Consider the following 6,960-nt stretch of genomic DNA (forward strand, 5'->3'; position numbering starts at 1 on the left):
CGCCGGGGACTTTAGTCCTGTAGACTCAGGTTAAGGTCTGGGGATAACTTTTCACAAGGCTTGTCAGTATCCTCTCAATGTGAATGGCACCGGACCCCTTCTCTCCTCTCGCAGTCACTCACTGTTTTCCAGAGCACCGACCACGTGCTCCGCCACAGAGATGGAATCCTGAGTCTCTTTCCCTCACACACGACACTTGGCTCCTCCAGCACAAAGTCTCTAGTCATTCAGCATGGCCTCCCACAAAACTCCAAGGAGCCACACAGCTTTCCCCAGCTCAGCACTCGTTCTTAAGCAGGGACACAACTTCACCAGGGCCAGGGGTTAACAATCTCCACAGGAGAGCTTGTAGAGAGAGCGTCTTGTTACAGTTCAATTCTCACAGACTTCCTGTCTAGCGTCTCACACAGCAGACACCCTCAGAACACACAGGGTCTTCTGCTCTGCCCCTGCTCTGAGCTCAATCAGGCAAAAGTCACAGGGTCCTAATGCTCTCCTGCTGCTATCACAGTTCACACTCTCACATGCCACCCCACTAGAGGTTGGCATCCTCGACACACCTCCCCACTCAAAGTCGTCTTGTGCATAGCGCTGTGGAGGTATACCCGCCGTAGCTCGAGTAGTTCTCCTGGGACCCACCCCAACAGGCTCGGCCCCGAGGGGGCAGAAGTCTCTTCAGCGGGAGCCAATGAGGCTGCTCCCTCCTGAAGTGTGGCGCCCTGTGCCACATCATACGGGTCAGGTAACTGACCTGATTCCCTGTTCTCTGAAGGACATACCACATTCTCAACACTCTCTCCACACGGGGACAGATTGATCACAGGGGGCAAGTAAGCAGGCGCGGAGGCAGACCCACCATCAAATTCAAGAGCATTAGGGATGTCCACCCCTTGGGACACGGCCTGTGGTTCCGTGGAAATGGGGACGGCATCTTTAAATCAGCACCATTGTAGCATGTTACGATGAAGATTACTGGTTGGTCCCCCTGTCCCCACCGGCTCGACCTCGTAGACTGGAATCTCAGGGCCCACATGTTTTTTTACCAGGTACGGAGTCGCCTCCCACCGTTCACTCAGCTTTCCGAACCGTCGTTTGACTCTCACCAACACTCTATCCCCCAGGGAGAAAGGCTTGGCTTGCACGGGATGTGCGTCCCTATGGGTCACCTGACTGAGTCGATCACCTACCACCTGATGCTCCACCCTCAATCGCTGCCGGTGTTCTCGAACCCATTCTGATGCGGTCCGAGGGGGATTGGAGGAGGGATCTGGCATGCTCAAATTCTCAATGTCCTGTCCCGGCCTCCCGAACATCAACATGTGTGGTGAGTAGCCAGTAGTGCTGTGCACTCTATTATTGTAGGCCCACATCAATTCGGGGAGATACTCAGGCCAGCGTACCTTTTGTTTACCCTCTAACATCCTCAACATCTGCAACAGAGTTCGATTAAAGCGCTCACAAGCTCCGTTACCTTGGGGATGGTAAGGTGTCGTTCTCGACTGTGCGATACCATACAGCCGGTGCAGCTCCTTCATCAATGCCCCCTGAAAACATGCCCCTTGATCCGTGTGTATTCTTTGCGGACACCCAAACATCTGGATGAAATGTCAACACACGGCTTCAGCCGCCGACTCCGCCGTCTGATCTCTTGTCGGTACTGCTACAGCATACTTGGTGAAGTGGTCTGTCATTACCAAGCAATAGGAATACCCAGACGTTGAGTATCCTATCAAGACATAGTCAATCATGAGCAGCTCTAAGGGAGCGGAAGTCTTAATAGATTGCGTGGGCGCCCTCTGCTCAGGGCTCTTACTGAGCTCACAGACCCGACACTGCCGACACGCCTCTGTCACCATCCCCCCCAATTCAGGACTTGATGTAGCCACTGGAGTGTCTTTTCACTCCCAAAGTGGGCCCCCTTCTCATGCGCCTCGCGAGCGACCACCGGACCCATTCCCATAGGGATTACTAGCTGGTACCGGTGCTGCAGCTCAGATGGCAGGTACACCTTACGGTACAAGAGGCCCTGTTCCACACACAACTTATCCCACTGTCGCAGTAGTTTCATTCCTTCCGCGGACAGCTGAGCCTTTTTCTCTGCATGCGGCCAGACCCCTTTTTGTACCCAATTGCGCAATATCAGGGCAATCGTTCTGGTCTTTCGCCCAATCTGAGGGTGTTTTTCCCAGAACACACGGCATCACTGACGCCACCCCACTTGAATGTACCACACTTCAGAAGATAGGTACCTGCCCCAAGTCAGGGGTTTCAGTGTCCTCAAGCTGGTCATCAACATTTTCCCCCGAGGACCCAAGGGGCACCCTTGAGAGTGCATCCGCATTTCCGTTTTCCCGCCCAGAGTGAAACTTAATTTGATAGTTAAACTAAGCAAGGTGAGCGACCCACCGCTGCTCCAACGCTCCCAGTTTTGTGTTTTCTAGGTGAGCCAGAGGGTTATTATCAGTCATGACTAGCACCTCAGCTCCCGTTAAATGCTCGGCAAAGCGTTCTGTCATCGCCCACACCAGGGCCAGTAGCTCTAGGCGAAACAAGCTGTAGTTAGCTGGGTTGCGTTCAGTGTCTCTTAAAGACCTGCTGCCATAGGCGATTACTCGCTCCTGACCATCCTGCACTTGTGCTAGTACTGCCCCCAGCCCATGCAGACTGCCATCGGTGTATAACAGGAAAGGGGAATCAAACCGGGCATACGCCAACAACGGAGCACTCGTTAGGGAGGCCTTCACCTCCTCAAATGCCTTTTGCTGCTGGGGTCCCCATGGGATGGGGCGATTGGGGGGCCTTGTGCCGTCCCTCTTAAAAGCTCATTCAGGGGACTCACTACTTGTAAAAACTTAGGTACAAATCGCCGATAGTACCCCGCTAAACCTAAGAAGGCCCGAACCTCTCGCAGGGTACGGGGAGGTGGCCACTCCTGCACGACCATGACCTTACTGGTCGCGGGCAGAACCCCGTCCGGAGTCACCACGTGACCTAAATACTCAATCTGACTCTGTAACAGTTGGCACTTCTTTGGTTTTATTTTGAGGTCATAACAACTGAGCCGCCAGACGTAACTTCTCAAGATGGTCTTCAAATGAGGTCCCGAACACCACAATGTCATCTAGATATATCAGGACTGATTCAAAATTCAGATCACCTAAGCAATGTTCCATCAGGCGTTGAAAAGTTCCCAGGGCGTTAGTGAGCCCGAAGGGCATCCGGTTGAATTCATAGAGCCCCATTGGTAGAACAAACACCGTCTTGGCCCGATCTTTTTCGGCCATTGGTACCTGCCAATAGCCACTTGCTAAATCCAACGTCAAGAAATATTTGGCCAGACCCAATGCCGACAGAGACTCTTCTATACGAGGTAATGGATATGCGTCCCGCACCGTGTGAGCATTCAATTTGCGATAGTCCACACAAAACCGAATGGTCCCATCCTTCTTCCGCACCAAGACCACAGGGGCCGCCCAGGGGCTCTGGCTCTCTCGGATCACTTGGTTGTCAAGCATACTGGCCACCATGCGTTTCACCTCTTGATAGAGCGTTGGGGGAATTTGATGATAACGTTCCCTAATAGGAGGGGTATCTCCCGTGGGAATCTCATGCTCAATCGTCCGGGAACAACAGAAATCCTCCGCATGTCGCGAAAAGGTCTCTTGATGTTCCCACAAGACCTTCTCCAGCTGCTCCAATTGCACGGGGGTCAGTTCCTCCCGATCCAATCCCATCTGGTCCATGATCACACGACCATTCCATTCTTCGGTAGGAGGTTCGGTCCGGCCTACTTCGACCGTTTATGTTCAGGAAGACTGTTCATCTGGGCGAAGTACGAACACTGCCTTGTCAGGCACCTTCCCTGCTGGCACGAACAGTTCAGCCAGAATGGTCCCAGCAGGAATTGTAACAGTCTCATCTAGAACGTTGATACATCTGACTGGCACCTGTCCATTCTTCACAATCGCCAGAGACCGGGCCACACGCGCCTTGGCGAACGAGGACTTCTCTGGGGCTGGCTCGATTAGTACTTCAAGCCCATTCAGTCTCTGCGCAGCCCCCACCGGTAGCATTAGGAGTTCTTCATGCTGGGGCGCTAGCGAGATCGTGGTCCGCGATAGCACTCGGACCAGGCCCACCCGACCCCCAGGGACCGCACTCTTCAGGAGATCGCAGCTCAGCACTAGACGGTGTAACATTCTCTGGGTGGGTCGATGGTGGGTAGCACGCGCCCAGTATCGGGGTCCCTCACTGGCATACATCTGATGATTTAAATCTCGCAGAACGTTCATTCCGAGCATCACCTCCATCCCTCTTCTAGGAGGGTGGTCCACCAGCACTATCCCTTTCTGACCCAGCTCTTGACCAAACATTTTTAGTTGCATCCACACGATCCTCTTCTCTGTCAGTTGACCATGTTAGCGGCTGTAAGCCTTATCACTCGGCCGTCCTCGGGAACCACGAGTTGACTGAAGTGCCTTTCGTACACCTCTGAGGGCATTATGGTACATTCGGATCCTGTGTCAACCAAGCATCTCATCTTCCACCCTTCAAACTCTGCTTCCAGCACTGGACTGCATGCGAACAAATCTTGTTCTTCCCGTCGAGGGCTTTGTGGGGGGTGGGCCGCTGCTGCTCACCCTCTCATGGCAGCGGCTGGGAGTTTAACGCCGGCGAAGGAGGCTCCGGGGCTGCAGACATCCGGCAGTACCGGGAGATGTGTCCCCGACACCCACACCTCCAGCAGGTGACTGCTCCTCATGGATGAGAACTTGAATCATTCGAGGAGGGCGACCTGGCAGACTGTGGAACCACCATTCCAGAGGACGGGGCGGGTGGCCCTTCCGTGGGAGTAGGCACCGGCCCAGCTCTGAGTTTAGACACCTCCAGCTTTAGCTCCTTCAGTTTGGCACGCAGAGCCTGTACAACGTTTACCAGTCCTCCCCCTCTTGAAACTGGAGCCTGACCTCCCTCCAGCTGTGCACTGTCAACTGCCCCCTCGGCCACCAGAGTAGACTCCCCCTCCCTTTCCACCGCGGTCCGATAAATCTGCCAGAAGGATAATTCCGGAGTAGCTCGGGACATCTCCATCAGTTTGTCTCGAAGGAGTCTATTGGCTAACCTCGTTATGAATTGATCCCGGAGCAAGCGGTCTACTTCTCGGAATGCCCCCATGGCCCCTGGGTCTAGTCGCTGCACCTCATTCAACGTTTCCTGTAAAGTATTCGAGTACTGCATCAAGGTCTCACATTCCCTTTGGGGCCGATTGAAAAACAAGGAACGAAGCTGGGCCACACGAGCCCGGCCTCCTGAACTCCCCTCTAACAGCTCCAAGATTTTCTCTAACGTGCTCCTCTCTGACTCTGGACGTTCCATCACCATCCGCCTAGCGTCGCCCTCTACTGCATTTAATGCCAACTCTGCTCGTAATGCGGGGGCCAGATTACACATCCGCAGAACACTCCGGACCCTCTCAGCCCAATCCGTCGTATTTCGGCATGTGCTGGAGTAAAGCTCCTACCGGCACATATCCTCCCACAGTCGCCGCGGCTGCCAGGGGTTCCGCTACCAGCGGGGGGCTGCTGGTGTGGCAGAGTAATTTCTTCCCTCGCCTCCGTCCATGACAAGCACAGGATCCTGCCGACTACGCCAAAAATGTAATGACCGGAGGTCCGAGAGAGATCCAGTGAGTCACAAACTGAGACAGAGACAGAAATAAACAACACTCTCTTTACTAAAACAGGGATTAGACTAAAATTCAGTATTGCATAAATCAGTCTCAGGTTCTACCTGGGACACTGTCCCTACTAAATACACACAATCAGCAAAAGCTGAAATCAATGTCCCAATCTCAAGGTTTCCAGTTTATGTGAATTATTCTAAAGATCTGGAAAAATTTTACCTAAACACAGCGACAGTCTAGTGAGGGCGGTCTATAGGGACCCCTGAGATGACACACTGAGTACAATCCTACCAATAACAATGCATGAAACTATACCAATTGCTCTTATACCCCTAGTATAGTGATACCCAGGTATCTTAAAGTTACGGTACCGTTAACCTCAGATGTGGTCTATCACAGGCCTGTGAATCGCGGTGGCTGCAGCTAGTCCCGGAAAACTTTGGCGCCAAATAAAAACAAAGTTCACAAAAACAGCAAAGGTTCCTTGTCTTGTCGGCCGATGCCGGGTCCACATGCCGGGGACTTTAGTCCTGTAGACTCAGGTTAAGGTCTGGGGATATCTCTTCACAAGGCTTGTCAGTATCCTCTCAATGGGAATGGCACCGGACCCCTTCTTTCCTCTCGCAGTCACTCACTGTTTTCCAGAGCACCAACCACGTGCTCCGTCACAGAGATGGAATCCTGAGTCTCTTTCTCTCTCACAGCTTGTAGAGAGAGTGTTTTGTTGCAGTTCAATTCTCACAGACTTCCTGTATAGCGTCTCACACAGCAGACACCCTCAGAACTCACAGGGTCTCCTGCTCTTCCCCTGCTGAGCTCAGCCAGGCAAAAGTCACAGGGTCCTAATGCTCTCCTGCTGCTATCACAGTTCACACTCTCACTTTGCATTTTGTTAAATTATAAAAATAAACTATTCTAGGGAATTTGTCAGCAGGTTTTCGCTATGTAACATGACAGCATCTTGATGTAGGGACAGAGGCCCTGATTTCAGCTATGTGTCACTTAGTTTACTGGGTGCAGCAATTGTAATACACTCCGCTTCCGCTGCTGCAGATCTAGCAGAGCTCAGAATGCTGAGTTCTGTATAGACTTTACATTGACAAAAACCTGCTAAATCAGTGCTGGGGGCCAGGTTGGACTAAGAGGCGCAAGGCGGCTTGTCCTGTAGTGATAATCTACCTCTAAAACACTGATTGTATTGAAACAGCAGCACACAGCCCAGTAAGTGACACGTCCCTGGAATCAGGGTTTCTGTCCCTAGGTCATGCTGCTCTCAG

This window comes from Phyllobates terribilis, unplaced genomic scaffold, assembly GCF_046119375.1.
Source record: "Phyllobates terribilis strain yellow unplaced genomic scaffold, ASM4611937v1 Scaffold_8__6_contigs__length_399053987, whole genome shotgun sequence".
NCBI classification, from domain to species: domain Eukaryota; kingdom Metazoa; phylum Chordata; class Amphibia; order Anura; family Dendrobatidae; genus Phyllobates; species Phyllobates terribilis.